Below are 20,117 nucleotides of genomic sequence, written 5' to 3' on the forward strand. Positions count from 1 at the left end.
AAGTGGCGAAACAAAATGAGAAGGTCAGATCAATTATGACCAAGAAAGTGCGACAAGTAATGTGTGATCCCAGAGTTAAATGGGAAGGAAGACGCAAGAAGAAACCAGAAAGGATCTTTCAAGACAAACCTGGTGGATGAGCAGAGAAAGCGTCGAAGTGTGGAAGATATGATGACGAAGAAGATAAAGCATTATGGTGTTAAGTGGCGAGATAAGTGAGGTTATCCAACCAAATCTTCATAAGCAAAAGAGCTAGAAGAAGTATGGGAGACGGCCAAAGAAGTTGGGAGATGGAGACCAACATTGAAGTTGAAAAAGTTGATTTAGTAGGAACCAAGACTGCGTGATCAAGACCAATGATCAAAATAAATCAAGTATGTGGAAGTTCCATTATATGGAGATGAGACCAAATAGATCGGAGAAGGTATTATATCGGACCAAGGTATGAAGACCAAGAGAACCAAAGGAGGAACTATGTAGAATGTGAAATTAAGGAAGTTGAAGGAGTTGAAAACCTAAGGAGCCGGAGGAGCCGGAGGAGCAAAAATGTTGTGATCAAGAAAGGAGAAAATACAAAGTCGTAGGAGGAGCATATCAAGATGGTGGAGTGAACCAAGTTATAGTACGGAGAAAAGAGAACAGCCGAGAAAAGCTGAAGAAAGAGAAGTAAAGAATACAAGCGGTGGTATAAGTATGAAGTAAGCAAACGGTGGTATAAATATGAAGTGAGACTACGAAGATGAATTATCGAAGGGAAGGAGGATCTCAATAAAGCTGTCAATGTGATGATAACCACAAAGCGGAGACATAAATGTCATGAAGTATTGACGTCACAAGAAAAGACAGAGAAGGTTTGAGAATTCAGGGACGAATTCTTATAGCGGGGGGGGGGGGGGGGGAGAATGTAATGACCCTCACCAAGAAGTAAATTTCAAAATAAAAATCCCTGGCCAAAGGATTGAAAAGGGCGTAAAAGTAAGGCAAGGAGGGAAGATAGAAAAAGTACAGAAGGAATGTCCGAGAGATTCTGCACAGATCAAAAAAATGGCCGATGGTACCATGTACCATGTACCATGTACCATATACTTTACCGGACGTACGTGTACCGTACGTACCACACGAACGCCAAAGGAAATTTGAGGATGTAAGGACGGACCGAGTGATGGCCGAGCACCGGACGTACTAGCCATGTTGACCGAGACGTACCGGGCGAGACAAGAAAGGTCGAGAACGGACGAGGACGCTGGACGAAGGGACGCATTCTGTCGGAAAAAGGAGGAGACGTACGCTTTGCGAAAACTGACCAATCCCGTTGCATGCATTCATGCAGAGATAGTTTTGGTGTTTTTCATGGAGTGTCGCAAGCTAATTGGGTGGTGAATTACACGCGCCACATGCAAGCAAAGAGGGAGACACTTGTCGAATCGCACTAAAGAAGAAGGAAGAAGAATCGCGCCTATAAATAAGTGACTCGCGACTTCATTTGATCATTTTCTTCCTTTTGCTCTCAAATTTCTCACGCATCCAAAGTCGTGTTTTCTCTAAAAATCGAGAGAGAGACCGTGAGTAACTGTCGAGAAGACCGAGGGAGAGATCGAGAAAGAGATCATAAACGTTCGCCGAGAGAAGACCGAGGAGAGAAGGAGTTGTGTCGAGAACGAGACATTCAAGAGAAGGAGTCTTGTCAAAAGAAATCTCGAGAAGAAGAAGGAGATCTTGTCGAAGAACCCATCGTTAAAGGACGGAGTTTGGTCGAAGAGATCGTCGAAAAGAACCGGAGTTAGTGACGAGAAAGAAAGATCAAGAGCGAGACGTATCTTGTGATCGAAGAAGGCCGCGGACGAGTTGGCGGTTCCGGACCACGAAGCGAGACGCGGTACGGTTGAGTAAGGACGAGAGCGAGAAGCGGTCGTCGGGAAGATTGTCTGATCGAGTGGTGCGGTGAAGTCCGGCGAACATCAACGCGTAAAAAGGTGAGTTCTGCGGTAGTGCATGTAGGTGAGTTCTGCGGTAGTGCATGTAGGTGAGTTCTGCGGTAGTGCATGTAGGTGAGTACTGCGGTAATGCATGCATGTAAAATTAGTTTAATTTTGTTGCATGCGGTTCATGGTAGGCTTTATGAGAAGATAACCATGTGCATGAGAATTCTGTAGTAATGCATGTAGGTTATATGCATGAAGAACTGGTTTAAATTGGATGCATGCGTAATATGGTAGAAATCATGTTAGTGAAATGTTTAAATGCACATCTAACATGAATCACCATGCGCAATGAATTTGGTTGCATTTTAAGTAAGATGGACACTTAAAATCTGGTTAAGAGGATTGCATGCATGATTGAAATTGGCGAAGTTCATTTGTTTTATTATTGCGTAAATTCGCGGGAAATTAGCTTAAAGGCTTAGCGAATTATGAAGGACTTAATTGGTTAAACCGAAATGAACTTGCATGTTAAATCGGACAAGAAGATTTATGAGTTTAAATTGAAATGGCCATGCACACTTAATCGGACTAAAAGGATTCAGTAGGTTAAATTAAAATGACCTTGCATGTGTAATTTGGGGCTTAAGGATTTAAAATGGTTAAATCAATTGGTTGCATGCGTATTAGGACTTGTTGCATTTATTTTGCCTAAGTCGCTTAATTTGGTTGCATGCATGTAGAATAATCTTAAGGTTCTTGATTATATTCTTGCTCCTTGTTGATTAATGTATGCTGTAATTCTTGCTTGAGTTCATGCTTGTTTGCTTGACCTAGCATTGCTTGAATTGTTGTGTGTTTTATTTTAGCTTAGTCTCTTGAATCTGTTTCTCGAGTCTTAGCTAGAATAGAAGTCGATATCTGTTTCCAAAATGCGGTTGTCACGCGTGAGTTCCCGACGACCACTCACGCGGGGACACTGTCACGGCTAGCTAGCTACTAGCGTGACCGCTACATGACGATGTAGCATAATTACGGGCTCATTGCTGGTGAACTTTGTGGTCTCGGCATGGGGGATGGTATGGAACCGGAACAGATTATCGAGGGCCCTTAGGTGAAAAGAGTCTAGGGTATTCCAAGCGATCCTTGTAGTATTCTAGATGTCTTTGTGTAGTAAGGTTAAGGAGTCTAGCGTATTTCAAGTGTTTCTTGTTTATACTAGTCGTCCTTGCGAGTCGTGTAAGAGTTAAGAGTCTATTGTGTCCAAGTGAGCATGCTTACGAGCAGTCCTTGCACCTTTAGTCATCTTTCTCTGTGAGTAGCGAGTCTAGATCGTTCGAGTCGAGTCGTAGTGATCTAATCTCTCTCACTTGTGTACGGTTTATTTTTGCTTCCGCTATTGTTTCTGTTGCGTTGCTTTGATTTTTGGCTGTGTTTATTTGCTAGTTGGTTTAGCTGCTGTGATAGCTCGCTTGCTTGTTTATTACCTTGCTGGGGTAGTCGGGTTGGGAAGTAGAATCCTGTTTAGGATAAAGGGGTACCCAGGCTCACTGAGTAATTTTAGATTACTCATGATAATATTGTTGTTTTGCAGGAAGCCTAAGTAAGTCTAGAGCTGGAGCAAACGTTAGGGTACCGGATAGGGATTTTCTTGTGTTCTTTGTAAAAACCCTATATTTTCATAAGTAATTTATGATAAATTTTCCGACTATCTCTATGTATTGCTTTAATGATTTATTTTAAATGTAATAAACTATTGAAGTAATATATTCGGTTTTCGGGAAAAGCATGGCAAGTTTGCAAATGGTACTCGGCCTTGTTCGGGTCAACACAACGCACCAGGCCACAAGGGTTGCAAAGCCTAAGCAGTCTCGGTTGCGGGTGGAATTGTGCCAGGGAGGACCGGTCGGGAAGTCTGCAGCTTCCGTCCCTCGACTGGATCACCTCGGTACAGTTCCCATCGTAGCGTCCCGTGGCTGTCCAATGACCTGCGTGGTTATAGAACGGTTCGGGGGCGTTACAACGGTGGCTTGACCGCGTGCCCTGGCCGCTAATGGTTCCTGATCAAAGTCCCCAATGTTTCACTCGGCCTTCACCTGGCCGATTGTCTAGACCGCGGGTAGCTCCTGACCAAAATCTTCAACTCTCCACTCGGCCACGACCTGGCCGATGGTCTAGACCGATTTTCTCACACAGCCATGGCTTGACCGCGTGCCCTGGCTGCTAATGGTTCCTGATCAAAAACGCTCCGCTTGACACGGCCTAGGTTTGGCCGAAAGCTTGAACCGATGACATTTCCACTTAACCGATTCACTTGGCCGCTAACTCCATCTGTTTAAGAACTGAATCCACACACGTCTCCTATAATTTTCCAAACACAAAAACACACTAACTAAAAGAAATTAAGAAGATATATACATAAGGATACCATGGGAATGCCTCCCAAGTGCGCTTTTTTTATGTCTCTAAGCTTGACGTCTCTGCACCGCTTAGGCGCCTTGAGGTTCTGAGAGGGAAATTGTTGTTCCCTTCTCAATGAAATCATTAGCCAAGTAGTGCTTCAACCTCAGACCATTAACCACAAACTCTTTTCCAGCCTTGTTCAGCAACACCAAGGCTCCATAAGGTCTAACCTCCTTGATCTTGAATGGTCCTGACCAGCGGGACTTGAGCTTTCCCGAGAATAGCTTCAAGCGGGAATTGAACAACAACACCAAATTTCCTTCCTTGAAAACCCTTGGAAGAATTCTCTTGTCATGGAATGCTTTTGTCTTCTCCTTGTAGATCTTTGAACTCTCATAAGCTTCAAGGCAGATTTCCTCTAACTCATTCAATTGTACCAAACGTTTCTCATGAGCATTCTTGTTATCAAAGTTAAGAAGCTTGACTGCCCACATTGCCTTATACTCTAACTCAACTGGCAAATGACAAGACATTCCATAGAGAAGGTTGAATGGAGTGGTTCCAATTGGTGTCTTGTAGGCAGTTCTATATGCCCATAGAGCATCATCCAACTTCTTTTCCCAATCCTTCCTTGTGATACCAACTGTTTTCTCAAGAATTGATTTGATTTCCCTGTTTGAAATCTCAACCTAACCACTAGTTAAGGGATGGTAAGGTGTAGCAACCTTATGCTTCACTCCATGCTTCTTAAGAAGACTCTCAAAGACCTTGTTTACAAAGTGTTTTCCTCCATCACTAATGACCACTCTTGGAATACCAAACCTTGGAAAAATGATTGTCTTGGACAACTTCAACACTACCTTTGCATCATTGGTAGGACTAGCTATGACTTCCACCCATTTAGAGACATAATCAACAGCCACAAGTATGTAATTGTTACCATATGAAGAAGGAAATGGTCCCATGAAGTCAATACCCCATACATCAAACACTTCAACCTCTAAGATAGGAGTTTGTGGCATTTCATTCCTCCTGCTAATGTTGCCTTTTCTTTGACATGATTCACACTTGGAGATGATCTCTTGAGTGTCCTTGAACATAGTTGGCCACCACAAACCAGCTTGAAGAATCTTTGTGACTGTCTTGAATGTAGCAAAATGACCTCCATAGGCTGCTCCATGACAAAGTTCTACTAAACCTTCTATCTCTTCTTTGGCGACACATCTTCTATAAATCTTGTCCTTACAAAGAGTATAGAGGTAAGGTGCATCCCAATAGTAGTTGTTGATGTCCCTGAAGAACTTTTTCCTTGCATAACCAACTAAATTTGGTGGCTCAAGACCACAAGCAAGATAGTTAACATAAACATGATATGATAATGGGAAGCAATGAAGATGATCAAGTGGAAGCTGAGCTTGTTCCTGAGGATGCTATGCTTGTACCTGTTGGACCAATGACAAGGGCAAAGACCAAACAGCTTGTTGGAGCTGTTCAATTGATATTTGAAGACATTTGGAGCAAAGAGAACATGGTAAATTGTATTAGGGATGATATCTATCAAGTCCAGTCCACTTTGAGCCTAATACAAGCCCAAAAAAGCCCAAAATAATCACTTTATTTTGTGGTCTAAGAAGAGTGACGAAAATAAGAGATACATGCACCAAAAATCACTTTAGAGGAAGGAAACATGCACCAAGAGTTTGGTCTTCATTCAACTTAGTATTTTTAATGTTTTTAGTTTCAAGAATAATCAATACTTGGCTTTGTGACCAAGTTTTCTATCCCTATATAAACACATGTAATCTCATTTGAGAAAATCATTCAATCAAGAAATCTTTTATCTTTTATTTGAGAGTGGTAAACTCCTTTGTTCCTTTGGAACTTGTTCTTTCTCCTTGGTGGGCTACATCAAAGAGTTTTCGGTATATCAAGTGATTCCGCAGCACTTGACGTTGCCATTCACTAGCTGAAGATTGAAGAGTCGTTACAAGAGAGTCTAGGGCACAAGCATTTTCAGGATTCGTCTCACGCCTTGTAATCTGTCCCCGCAAAGCTTCTATCTAAAGTTCCACCGCCTTGCTTTGTTTGGTTTTTTTTAAGAGAGTTTGGGGCATAAGGATTTTCGAGTTTATCTCACGCCTTATCATCCAGCTTCGCGAGCCATCGGAGTTCTAGGATATCAGTTTACCTACCTTAGAGCGTCGATTCCTTGGGAGGATCACATCAAATCAGCATACCAAGGGCCATTCTCTTCCAACCTCATGACTTCTACAAGCTTTTTCCAAGTCTCATGGCTCTTGTCAAGGAGTTGGATTGCCATTATCTGCTCTTCAGGAAGTGCATCATTGATTGGGATTTTGATAGTTGGGTTTTCACCAAGGGTATCAATTCCCTATGCAGTTGTGGTACAAAGGGTTATCAATCCAAATGGTTGTTTATTGCTAGCAGGAAGGATATGATCAGGACAATACAAGTCAAGCCTAGCAGATAGGGTTTTTGTTCTAACAGTCCTAAAATAAATAAAAGAAAGGAATATAAACAAAGAAACCACACGACCTAAGCACTCGATGCAAGCAGTCGAGTACATGATCGAGTGGGGTGATCGAGTAAGCAAATGAGATATGAACAGCTCGAGGTATTACTCGATGCAGGTTATCGTGTACCTGATCGGGTAAGTGGTCGAGTAAGTAAAGAAAATGTAAACAAATAAAATACGAAAGCTCCTAAGGATGGGGTAATCGAATCCTAAGTATTCTAGATCAGTACAGATGCCTTACATGCCTCAAGCAATTATTTCCTAGAAAATGAATCTCTAAAACCTTGTCACCACACTCTCGCACTAGCAACAATCAACCTTGATCACTTACCACACTCTCGCACTAGCAATATGAACAAGGAGGCATTAAGAACGATTCATTATTGTCAGTAAACTCAAACTCATCTAATCCCTTACTCAGAGTCAAGTAAACCTCTAGCAAATTCACGCATCTCATCTACACCTCTCGGTCGCTGAAACGCCCTAGATCTAATCTCAACCTCTCGGTCTGTTGACAACATTAAGAACACCAACCTAGAAGGAAATCTATCAATCATTTACAATCAAACTAAGGCATCCTAACCGATCGAGAACACAAAATCATCTATCCCATCCCTAGAAACTTTACTACACTACTCGGACATGAGAACAATGAACAAAATAACGAAAATGAATGAAAATTGCATTGTATTAAAAGATAGAGTAGAGTAGAAAGAGTACAAGATAGAAATCTAAGAAAACTATAAAAACTATGAAAATAAAAATGCAAAACGAAAAGGAAAATGTTTGAGTCGCCCAGTTCTCTCAGAGAAGCTCTCGCTCTCTGGTTTGAGGGTCTGCGGCGTGCTCCCCTGCGAGCTAGGAGAGGAGGAGGTTTATATATGGAAACCCTTTTGACCTAGCTTCCCATACCTGCCTGATGGTCTACTCGATGGGGTACACGACGGTGAAGTCGGGTTACTCCTCCGGTGGACCTTCGGGTTGTTCTTCATGCTCTCGGATCCTCCTCGATCGTGTTGGGGTTCGGACTTGTTCTTGCAGCTCGATGGCTCCTTCGGGTACATACTCGGATTGTCCTTGTTTCCCCCCATTTTTGGCCATTTAGCACCTGTTTTCATCCAAAATATGCAAATGCAGAAATGCAACACCCTAAATGGTCTAAAAGTGAATTTCTACAGTTAATGACCTAAAAATGCTAAGTTAGAGGTATGAACAATGCAAAATATGGACAAAAAGGATGCTAAAAACATATAAATTAGAGAGTTATCAGATTTCATTGTCAATCCTTAACCTTGATAGATGATCAGCTACTCCATTCTCAATACCCTTCTTGTCTTTAATCTCCAAATCAAACTCTTGAAGTAGCAATATCCATCTCAAAATCCTTGGTTTAGCATCCTTCTTTGCTAAAAGATATCTCAATGCTGCATGATCAGTATGACCTGAACTTTTTAAATGCAAAGACAATAGCTAGAAGCTCTTTCTCTGTTGTAGCATACTTGGTTTGAGCTTCATCCAAGGTTCTGATTGCATAGTATATCACATGAAGCTTCTTGTCTTTTTCTTTGACCAAGTACTGCTCCAACTGCATAGTCACTAGCATCACACATGATTTCAAATGGTAAATTCCAGTCTGGGGCTGAACTATTGGAGCACTAACCAATTCTTCCTTTATCTTCTTGAAAGCTTGAAGACACTCTTCATCAAACTCAAAGTCAACTTCTTTACACAACAATCTTGTGAGAGGTCTAGCTATCTTTGAGAAGTCTTTAATGAACCTTCTATAGAATCCAACATGGCCCAAAAAAACTTCTTATCCCCTTGACTGAATTTGGTGGTGATAGATTGGTCATCACATCAATCTTAGCTCTATCAACTTCAATGCCTTTTTCTGAAATCTTATGTCCCAACACAATTCCTTCTTTCACCATGAAGTGACACTTCTCCCAATTTAAAACCAAATTTGTTTCCTCACATCTCTTTAAGACCCTGCACAAATTAGAAAGACAACCATAAAAAGAATCTCCATAGACAGAGAAGTCATCCATGAAAACCTCCACTACATCCACAATTAGGTCAGAAAAAATTGACATCATGCATCTTTGGAAAATAGCTGGAGCATTACATAATCCAAATGACATCCTTCTATAAGCAAAAGAACCATAGGGACATGTGAAAGTAGTATTTTCTTGATCATTGGGATGTATGGGGATTTGAAAGAAACCAGAATACCCATCAAGAAAGCAATAATGAGTGTGACTAGCAAGCCTCTCTAACATTTGATCAATAAATAGTAAACGAAAGTGATATTTTCTAGATGCAGCATTAAGTCTCCTATAATCAATACACATGCGATGTCCAGTTATAGTTCTAGTAGAAATTAGCTCATCTTTATCATTCTTAACAACAGTAACTCCTCCTTTCTTTGGCACCACATGTACAGGTGAAACCCATGTACTATCCGATATAGGATATATGATACCAACATCAAGGAGCTTAAGAATCTCTTTCCTCACCACATCTCTTAAGTTAGGGTTTAACCTTCTTTGTGGTTCAATGGAAGTCATTGATTCATCATCTAAATGAATTCTATGGATGCAAAGAGTTTCAGAAATTCCTTTGATATCATCAAGTGAATAACCAATAGCTCTTCTATAATTTTTTAATTCACCTAGAAGAGTAATAGTTTCTTGGTCACTAAGTTCTTCATTGATAATGACAGGATAAGTAGAGTTTTTACCTAGAAAAGCATACCTTAGCCCCTTAGGGAGTGGTTTAAGTTCAATCTTGGGTGCCTTAAGCTCACTCCAATCTTCATTTGAGTGAACTTCAACTGAACACACCATTTGCTCTTTCAACTCAAGGAAGCTTCCATCATTACTAGAGGGCTTGCGAGAGTCAAGAATCTTTTCATACCCTTCACTATTTTCCTTTAGTAAACCAAACTCTCCTTGTTTAACTGTCAAAGTGCTTTGGAGCTCATCCTCTATGGCAAATTCCTCCAAAAGCTCATCAGCTAAAGCTTCCATCTTCTCAATGTAGAAAACTTGACCATCAATTGTAGGCTTCCTCATCATATTGTTAATGTCAAAGGTCAAGGCTTCCTTTCCCAAATTCAATTGAATCTTCCCACTCTTCACATCAATCATTGTTCCTGCAGTTCTTAAAAATGGTCTCCCCAAGATTAGTGGATCATTTGGTTCTTCATCCATTTCAAGCACAACAAAGTCTGTTGGGATCTCAAAATGACCAATCATCACCGGTAAGTCTTCAAGCACTCCTACTAGTGTTCTAACTGACCTATCCGCAAGAACAAGGGTGATCATACACTTCTTGTAGTGAGTGAAACCTAGTCTTTTGGCAACTGAGAGAGGCATCAAGCTCACACTAGATCCAAGGTCACACAAACAGTGACTAAAAGATAAGGGTCCAAGTGTACAAAGGAGAGTGAAGCTACCAGGATCTTCAAGCTTCTTTGCTACTACCTTGTTTTGAATGATAACACTACACTCATGGGTTAAGAATACCATTCCTTGAAGAGCTTTCTTCTTCTCCATAACTGCATCTTTGAGGAACTTGTTGTATGATGGATTCAGCAAAAATGCATCAATGATTGGCATTGTGATGGCAACATCTTTCATTTGAGCATCAAACATAGCTTTATACTTGTCTACTTGTTGCTTCTTAAACCTACCAGGAAATGATAGTCTTGGCTCATAAGGTGGAGGCACAAATAGAGTCTCCTTGGAAATCTCCTTACTCTTCTTGAAAGCTTCATCAATGGTGTTGTCTTGGTTTGGTTCCTCAACCACTTTACTCTTGCCTTTGTCAACCACAACTTCATCAGCTTGTTTGTCTTTACCCAAGTCTTTCACTATCAACTCATCCTCATCTTCAATCTCAACCATTACCTCCCCTCCTTTAGTCTCAATGTCCCTATTGAGCTCATTGGTAGGTAGTTGCTTACAACTTCTCAGCATTATGGCATTGATGTATTCTTTGGGGTTTGGTTCTGGTTTTCCTGGTAAGGAACCCATTTGTCTTGGTGAAGATGATGAAGCGTGGCTCTGAACCTGTGTTTGCAACCTCTCAATCTTAGAATTTAACTCACCATAAACATTCTCAACTTTGTGGTGCATGTTCTTCATTTGTGTGGCAAGTTCAATGGCATTTCTCCCTTGGCCTTCTAGAATTTATCTTAGAAGAGCATTTGTGTCATCTCCTTGACCTTGAGGGTGTGGTGCATTCATTTGTTGCTGAGGTTGGGAATAAGTTTGAGGCTTAGCATGATAGTTCCCTTGAGGTTTAGGTTGATAGTTTGGTTGTGAAGGAAAACAAGGAGGCTTTTGTGGTGGATAAGTCTGATCTTGTGGGATCTCCACATTGGTGCTGCGGTAAGAGAGGTTTGGGTGGTTGCGGTAATTAGGATTGAACTTGTTATAGCCTTGGCCACCTACATAGTTGACTTCTTCTTGACCTTCAACACAAGCTTCCATGCCCTCTTGATAAAGTTCACAATCATTGACAAAGTGAACTTGCTTTTGATTGGCACTAAGCATCTTATCCATCTTGTTATTCAAAGCCTTGATCTCCTTGCGGTGCTGCTCATTCATATAAATATAGTCCCTTGGAGTTCTATCATAATCTTCTCCATAGTTCCCATCACTTTGAGCAAGATTTTCAACCAACAACATTCCATGTTCAGCATTTTGACCCAAGAAGTTCCCATTGCTTGTTGTATCAAGTAGCATCCTATACTTAGGAAAAACTCCTCTATAGAGTGTACTCAATTGTGACTCCTTGGAGAAACCATGATGTGGACATTGAGAGATGTACCCCTTGAATCTTTCCCATGCTTCACAAAAACTCTCATTTCCCTTTTGAGAAAAGCTTGATATCTCATTTCTAAACCTTGTTGTTCTTGTAGTAGAGAAGAATTTTGAGAGGAAAGCCTTCTTACATTGATCCCAAGAGGTAATGGTGTTGTAAGGCAAATTCTTCTCCCAAATGTGAGCCTTATCACCAAGAGAGAATGGGAAGAGGCGAAGCTTGAAGGCATCTTCAGAGATACCATTGATCTTAACAGTCCCACAAAACCTATCAAATTGATCTAAGTGATCAAGGGGGTCTTCCATTGCCAAACCATGAAATTTTGATCCTTGCACCATGTTGATAAGACTGGCTTTGATCTCAAAGTGATTTTTCTCAACTGGTGGAGCTCTAATACCAGTTCTATGTCCATTGACATTTGATGCATCATAGGCTCCAATGAGAGGAGCTTGTCTTGGTACATGGTGAGGAACTCTTATCATCATTGGGCTGGTCATTTCCATTATGAACAGCAGGAGGAGGTGGATTGTTGTCCATAATGTGTCTTGCTAACCGGCGATTCTCTCGCTCTAAACGGTAGATGTCGTCAACCCGCTCAATCAAGTCTGCTTGGCCTTGACTTCTCAGGTTCATACACCTTGCAAAAGAGAATTCAAACCACTAAAGCAAACAAAGTAAGTAACATTGTAAATAAAATGAATAGGCTCAAGCGAAGTTGAAATCCTAATAGTCAAATTGAATGCAAATGGGCAACGACGCCAAATTGATGTAGTACTTTTACTTCAATTAAATTATCAATCCACAATCTGCATTAATCAACATAATAAGAATGCACAAAGATGCTTAATCTATTCTTGAACAGGAATTGGTTCTTTGTAACAATCTTAACTAACTAACTAATTCAAAGAAAGGAAACAAGCCAAATTAAACAATGCAAACTCAATCCATTTCCATGATAGCTAACCAATCCTAGATGTCTAAGCAACAATCAAGAACAATCCTATGGCTAAGAACACTAATGCAAATCAATCCATTTCCATGATAGAGATTCCTATGCTAACCAAGTGATAATCAAATTTTTCCAAAGGCAATCACAAGGCAAACATGCATTAAGAACATGTCTCAATACCACTAAGCACCCTAATCGTCAATTTCCATTGTCTAAGAATGCAAAGCTCTTGAATAGTTTGGTTCAGGAATTTCATCAAACACCCTCTGGGCATGAAATTCCTAAAGTCTAGAATCAACATGATCAAGGCTGATCTAGCATTATAATCACCAAACAAGATAGGAAATACATAAATAAAGCCCTAGACATCAAAGATCAGTCATCTATCTCCCTAATCTACCTAGCCCAAAGTTATAAAAGATCTACTCACTCATCATCATGATCACACAAAGGAAATGGTTTGATCTTTGTGAAATCATAATAAGAGGTTATAGATTAAGAGATTTGAAAGAGAAATTGCTATTAAGAACTTAGAAGTACTCAATCATTCAACAAACCAAGAGTATGTAGACTTAAGAACCTTAAATGGCTGCTAAACAAGAGATAAACAAAAGATAAGTCTCCCCTTAATAGAATTGAGTATTTATAGGAAAACATAAAAGGACCCGGGTCAACCCAAAACAAAATGGGTCAAACCCAGATTAAAACTAAAACAAGTGTGGACTTAGGTGAACCGGGCAAGCTTGGACCGATTGAGATGGCCGATTGGGACAACCGGTCACACTTTGGCTGATGGTGGTGGCCGCTGGTGTCTCCTGTTCGTGGTCCAAGTAAGTTCAATCAGCCTACTCTTGGCCGATGGCCTTGACCGCTGGTGGTTCCTGTCCGCGGTACAGATGAGTTCAATCGGCCTACTCTTGGCCGATGGTGGTGCTCGATGGTCTCCTACGGCCATGGTTTGGCTGATGGTCTTGACCGCGGCTAGCTCCTGTCCAAGTCATTTCTCTAACTCCAATCTTCTTGCTTCTTTGCACCAAAATAAGTCCAAATGCTCCAAATATAGTGAGATCACTCCAAGAACCTGAGAAATGAGATACTAGATGCATATGCTCCTAAAACAACCTAAAATGACAAGATTATGCAACAAAAATATGCAAAAAAAGGCTTAAAACCCAACAAAAACACAAGATATCATCGGTCAACACCATCACAAAACTGAGGGAGGTGGTAGAGTGGTAACAAACAACACCAAAGGTAGGTGTCGGTAGCTTGTGAACGTTCTTTGTTTTTTAATTATCATGGTTTAGTTGTCATGCTTATTGTTATGATATTAACTGCTTGTGTGTATAGCTCTAAGATGAGATGATCACTAAGTATTTTTGATATACATACACAGTTTTTTTTTTGTATTGAAGGTATTAAACTGAAAATAAAGATCTCCAAGTAGAGAGATAAAAATATAGATATCGATTTTTTTTTTCCGAATAGAAAGTATGGCTGAAGTAAAACTCACTAAAATAAACTCTAAATTAGTTAATATATTTTGGAAGAGAAATTTGTTTTTTGGAAATCCCCTTTGAAAAAGAAAAGTTGCATTACAAAATCAATTATAAAAAGTTGCACTTTAGGGTTGACAGTATAGAGGCAACTAGCGTTGGTAAGAAACATAATCTAAGAGATTATATTGTATCGATGTCACAATCTCCTATAATAAGACTCCAACAGACTATTTAAGTAGATAGACACTTGAGGGCTCCATTTTTTCATGGTATTATTATAGAAATAGGCATTTTTTGTGCTAAATATTACAAATTAGGAACTTATCCATGCTTATGAAATTATGCATTTTTTTACAATTTTATCCTTGTCCCTCTTTATCTCTTTCTTGCTTCTTCTCTAGACTAACACCAACACAAAACACACCAACATCATCTAAGAAATCTGACAAATTCAATGAATTTAATAAATTGTGTTTTGTATGAAGGAAACTAAACCCTAAGGGGATGATGTCTAAGGAACTCAAGGGCTTCAATCATAAACACAAATTAAATTAAAAATTTCAAATCATCTACAAATTTTAATTCAAATCTAAAAATTACAAGTTTTATGATTACAAATCATGAATAAAATTATTAGCTAACTGGTTCTGTAACATCTCAAGCCCAATGTTGGGTGGGTATCGATCGATGCAAGACTAGTGTTGATCGACACCATCAAAATTGTGGTTATACGGTTTGTTTTAATCGACAGTTCGGTTTAGTTTGGGTTGAAGAAACCCTAGGTACCGAGTACATAAGGGATATCTCGACGTCCTTGTTAAGGGTTGGCCGTTTTGTCGTTCCAAGGAAGGGAGGAGAGAGGAGAGGTGTGCTTTGGTATCTTTGGGAGAAAGAGAGAAGGATAGCGGTTTGGAGATGGACGGGAAAGGGAAAGAGGTCTTTTTGTTAGGGAGAAGAGGAGATCGAGCAGTGGGCTTGAGGGGAGCTTCTCTTCGTCGTGCATCAAGGATGCTGGAGGAAGATACACCTTGTGCTTAGAGCATAAGAGGAGAAGAAGAGAGATTCATCTTCTTCATGAGCATCCACGACTCTCTCATGGTTATTATCAAGGTGAGTCGTGTTGTTTGGTGTTTAATCGATTAGAAAATCAATAGTTATGAAGGATTAAGGTTTTGTGGCTGAAAGGAGCTTGAAGGAAGGCTCTGAGTATTGTTTCTGGTGTTGTGTCGATCGAAACCAACACCCGCGTATGGAAAGCGCAGACTGGCTCGAGATGGCTACTTTGGGGCAACATTTGGAGGATGAAACGGAGTACAATTCGGCTGAAATTTGGTGGGTAGCTTTGTGGTGCTACAAGCTTCATATCCAACAGTGGGTTTGTGAAATGAATTGTTGGTTTGTGTTTTAATCAAGTGCTTGTATTGCGGTTGGGCATAGACGTTTTATGGTAAGATTGGGGTGTCGAGCGACATCAAGGTGGTGTTGGTCAACACCAGCTTGTTGTTGTGTGTTTGGATCATTGTAGAACGGCTGGAGTTAGGTTTGGATAAGGAGAGATCGATGGAAGTGATGTTGTGGGCGTCGATGTCGACCGACACTAGGAGAGTGTCGATCGACACCATGTGAATAAGTGTTTGCGACATGATCCAACCGCTTGAGATCGTAATGTCTATATGGCGGGCAAAGCTTCGGAAGATGAATAAGGGTTTTTCTTTTTAGACATTAGAATGGCCTGTGATAGGAATAATGATGGCAAGTCTCTCTTTAAATCATGGTGGGAAGATTTGAAAGTCTGAAAAAAAAAAAAAAAACTGGGCTCACGGCGGAGAGAAGGAGAGTAAAAGACGATGAGAGTTGAACGTGTGAGAAATAAGGAAAATGTCATCATTTGAATCGAATTAAAATGTATATATTTGTAAGTCTCGACAATAAATGTCATCATTTTAGTCATAGGCCTATTAATAAATTCTGAAAAATAATGCTGATTTTCTATATTTAATCTTTTTTTTTTTCATTTGACCTCGATCGAGCTCATATAACATTATCATCTTTTTTCTTGTTTTTCGTTTCCAATTCCATTTCGGCATTGTGATATTTCCATTAATTCTTTTTTTTTTTTTGAGTATCATAGAATATTTAGAAACACATCCTTATCTTCTAACCATTGACCATTCTATACCGAAATAATTTTTTTAACGACACAATGCATATGTAAAAATGAATTAGTCAAATTTATATTTATTATCAATTAATTATGAATAAAACTTCATTTACCATTAGTATATATCTTAGAAATTTCAATAATATTTCATCAAATTTAAGAGTCTTAATTAATGTATGATTCATAATATTATATATTATATTTAATACTAAAAAATATCATTTTTACGATCACGCCCCTACCGATATCATGTAAAAAACAATTGTGAATTTTACTTGTTATATACATGAACACATCTCATTATGTTATTTAATTAAGTGAAGTGTTTTAAGAGCTTTTTTTAGTGCAAAGGTTGGACTCCTCTTATATTTGTTTTTTTTTCTTTAATACAAAATTAATCTCTTCATAATTTTGTTGTTTTAAAACTCCAATTTTAGTTTCATACTCTAATGTTATATACCACATTGTTAATCGATTAACGACTTTTTAATAGAATCTTACACTAGCTACAACGATAATTATTCTTTGTGCTGACATTATTGTTTTTGTAGTTTTTCTCTTCTGAAGGGTTTAGTTTTTTTTTTGGTTTTCGAGCAAATGGTGATCCTCTTATATATATTTTTTCTATTCAAACTTTCTTGAAATATGTAGACTTACCATTTCAGATTGTAGAAAAACTAATAGAAAATATCTTTTAAAAGTCATATACAACTAATTACAATTTTTAAAAGCCTTTTTCTTTTTGTGTGCACTCATAATAAAAAAATTACTAAAATAGGACAAATATAATATTGACCATTGACTAAAATGAAAATAATTACAAATTTTAAAAGTTTTTCTCTTTTTGGGTGCATGCCATTTATGAAAAAATCATAATAAAAAATTTCTAAAAAGAAATAAGTAAAATATTGACCGTTGACTAAAAAGTAAAAAACCACTAAATAGTATAATCTATCTATGAGTAAAATTAGTCCTAGGAATATTATCCGGGTTCCGCGGATATCCGATATCCAATCTGGTATTCGATCCAAAAAACCGGATATCCAGCTGAAACGAAGTGGATTCAGATATTGATTTTTTGGATCTGTCAGATTCGGATACGGATCCGGATAATGAATGATTTTCCAATCGGATATCCAATATCCGTTATTTGTTATTGAGCCTAACTTAATTTATTTATAAATCCTGATTTTAAGTTTTAATTTTATTAATAGGCCTATGACTAAAAAGCCTTATCCGATTAGATGGTTAAGAAAATAGGGTTTTGGTCATTCGGGAATGAATACTCACACTCTCATATCGCCGTTTTTTTTTTCTTCTGAATCATTGTTTCTTCATTCTTGTTGACAATCCAACGAATCCAATCACACAAACATGTATCATACTCACGCTCACTTTGTCGACATCCCCATCTTCCTTCGCCGCCCCCGATGGTGTTTTATCTATGATTTATTATGGTTAATATTGCTTTCGACGTTGACTTCTTGACATCAATTATGAAAATTCAACACAATCACAATGTTTAGATAAATAAATAAAAATTACATGAATTACTAACCGATAGCTAAAATCAACAATTAACAATCCGCTTACTTAACTTGAATTGCGACCCATTTTTTTTGTATTTAATATAATAATTAGCTAGTGATATCATACTCACTAATAACCGAGCAACATTTAATTCAAACAGCGGAAATAACCAATACTAAATCAACAATTATCCAACAACAAATAAACGAATAAACCAATACAAAAAACCATGAATCCATTAATATCAAAAAGCAGTAAACCAGAAACCTAATATCTTTCTAAAGACCCACCCTATCAACATAATGGTGAAACAACATTTCCCGTTTTTTTTTTTAATAATGATAATTTACTAGTGGTCTCATACCTACTAACAACCTAGCAACAATCAACCACAGTGGATAACAAAACAATTCCATTAAACCAATAAGAATTCCAACAATAACAATCAAATAACCAACAATGCAATAATCCAGAACCAACAAGGGAATAACAAAGTTCCAACATCCTACAATGTTCTATCAACTCAACACTAGCAACCTAACTATAGCTAGACCACAATCAATTAAGCCTCTAGAACATCCTCCTCCTCATCGCCTTGATTCCACGATCACACTTTGCTTGTACCTGCACCACAAACACATATTGAGATGCATGAGTATTATTAAAAACACTCAGTGAGGCCATTCTCCCATCTACTGGGCTATACACACAAGCAACTGAGATTTTATTGTTAAGTTGAGCCAAGAAACACAATCAACACATCAAACAAAGCAAAACTCATATTCGGTTAAGAGTGGTGTCGACCGACACCAGGTTGGTGTCGATCGACGCTGGCACAACGTGGTGTCGACCGACACCACACTGGTGTTGATCAACACTGCCTCCGCAGACGCGAGCTGCACGAATCCGAACGTCGATCTTCCGTTTCAAATCACCACGAAACCATCCCAAACTCTCCCAATCGCCTCAGGAACCTATGGAAAACACGAAAACAACAACCCAAGCAAGCGAACACCACAAATAGACAAGGAACAACCAAACAAAAGAGATCTGAGGCTTAAATCACCCATGGTCAAGCACCCAACTCTTTTGCAGGAAGATTTGATTGAGAAACGGTTGAAACAATACCTTAGGAAGCTTCTCCTTCGTTCCCAAAAACAGCTCTCCCTTCTACAGCTACAGATCTCGCCAAAAACCACCAAAAACAAGCCAAAATCTCAGAAACCACAAGTTCTCTCTTTTCTCTCTTTTTCCTCTGCAAACGGCGAAGACAACACCTTCTAAAACCCTTAACTTGTCGCTTCCCCTCTTATATACTCGGTTTAGGTAACTAAACCAAACCAACCAAACAAAAAATTGCGAATTAAAACCAAACCTGACGAACCCAGAAATAGTGGTGTCGATCGACACACACCTGGTGTCGGTCGACACTCACTCTATAAATCAAAAAACTAGTTTGCGGATGTTACATTAACATAATAGAAGCCAAATAACACATTAACGAGTCACTAGAACTTCCTCTTTTTCATCGCTTTGATTCCAAGATCACACTCTGCCTTTATCTGCACCACAAACAACAATTAAGATGCATGGCTGTTATTAGAAATACTCAATAAAGGAATCTTCCATCTACTGGACTATATACACAAGCAATAAGATCTCCACATGGATCAAACAACAATCATAAGTCATACCAAGAAAAGAACAAGCATTCAGCCGCCTACTAAGTAATGCAGTTGATCGACACCAAGGGGTGTTGACCGACACTAGACACCTGGTCTCGACCGACACCCACCTCGGCGACCAAAAAACTCTATTTTTTGTCGACAGAAACCTCCACATATTGTCGACTGACACTCATCAATCACGCCTTGGTGTCGAACAACACCCACCCGCAACCACGTTCTTCTCGAAACTGAAGGTCTAATCTCTGCCTTCCAATGCCTCCAACGCGTCCAATGCTCTCCCATAGGCAATTTAATCTCATAGAAACCATGAAACCAATCAACCAATAAAGAAAACAAAATCAAAGAACTTACAATAACAAAGAAATCAGAGATCTTGGCTTAGATAAGCCATGGTCATGCACTCCCATTTCCAACAAGAAGATTCTGACCAACAACGACAAATCCAACACCACAACAAGCCTCCAAACACATTCTTAGCCTTAGATCTCTACTCAAAGAGACAAATCTCTCCAGAAATGGCTTAGAACTCTCAGGAACTCACATGATACTCTTTCTCTCTTCTCAAACTCTCTAGAGGACAAAGAGTGGCTAAAAGGAACAAG

General features: G+C 39.1%; 1 non-coding gene and 1 pseudogene across 1 annotated transcript; one reads left to right on the forward strand and one right to left on the reverse strand.

Annotated features, from left to right (window-relative positions):
• Window positions 1-4,408: 4,408 nt before the first annotated feature.
• On the reverse strand, window positions 4,409-12,185 carry LOC104720520 (uncharacterized; annotated as a pseudogene).
• Window positions 11,665-11,771, forward strand: LOC147936336 (small nucleolar RNA R71). The gene has a single exon (XR_015569698.1). It is a non-coding gene; the product is annotated as a small nucleolar RNA R71 (small nucleolar RNA).
• Window positions 12,186-20,117: the final 7,932 nt, after the last annotated feature.

Source organism: Camelina sativa, chromosome 10, assembly GCF_030686135.1.
Source record: "Camelina sativa cultivar CO46 ecotype springtype chromosome 10, ASM3068613v1".
Taxonomy (NCBI): Eukaryota; Viridiplantae; Streptophyta; class Magnoliopsida; order Brassicales; family Brassicaceae; genus Camelina; species Camelina sativa.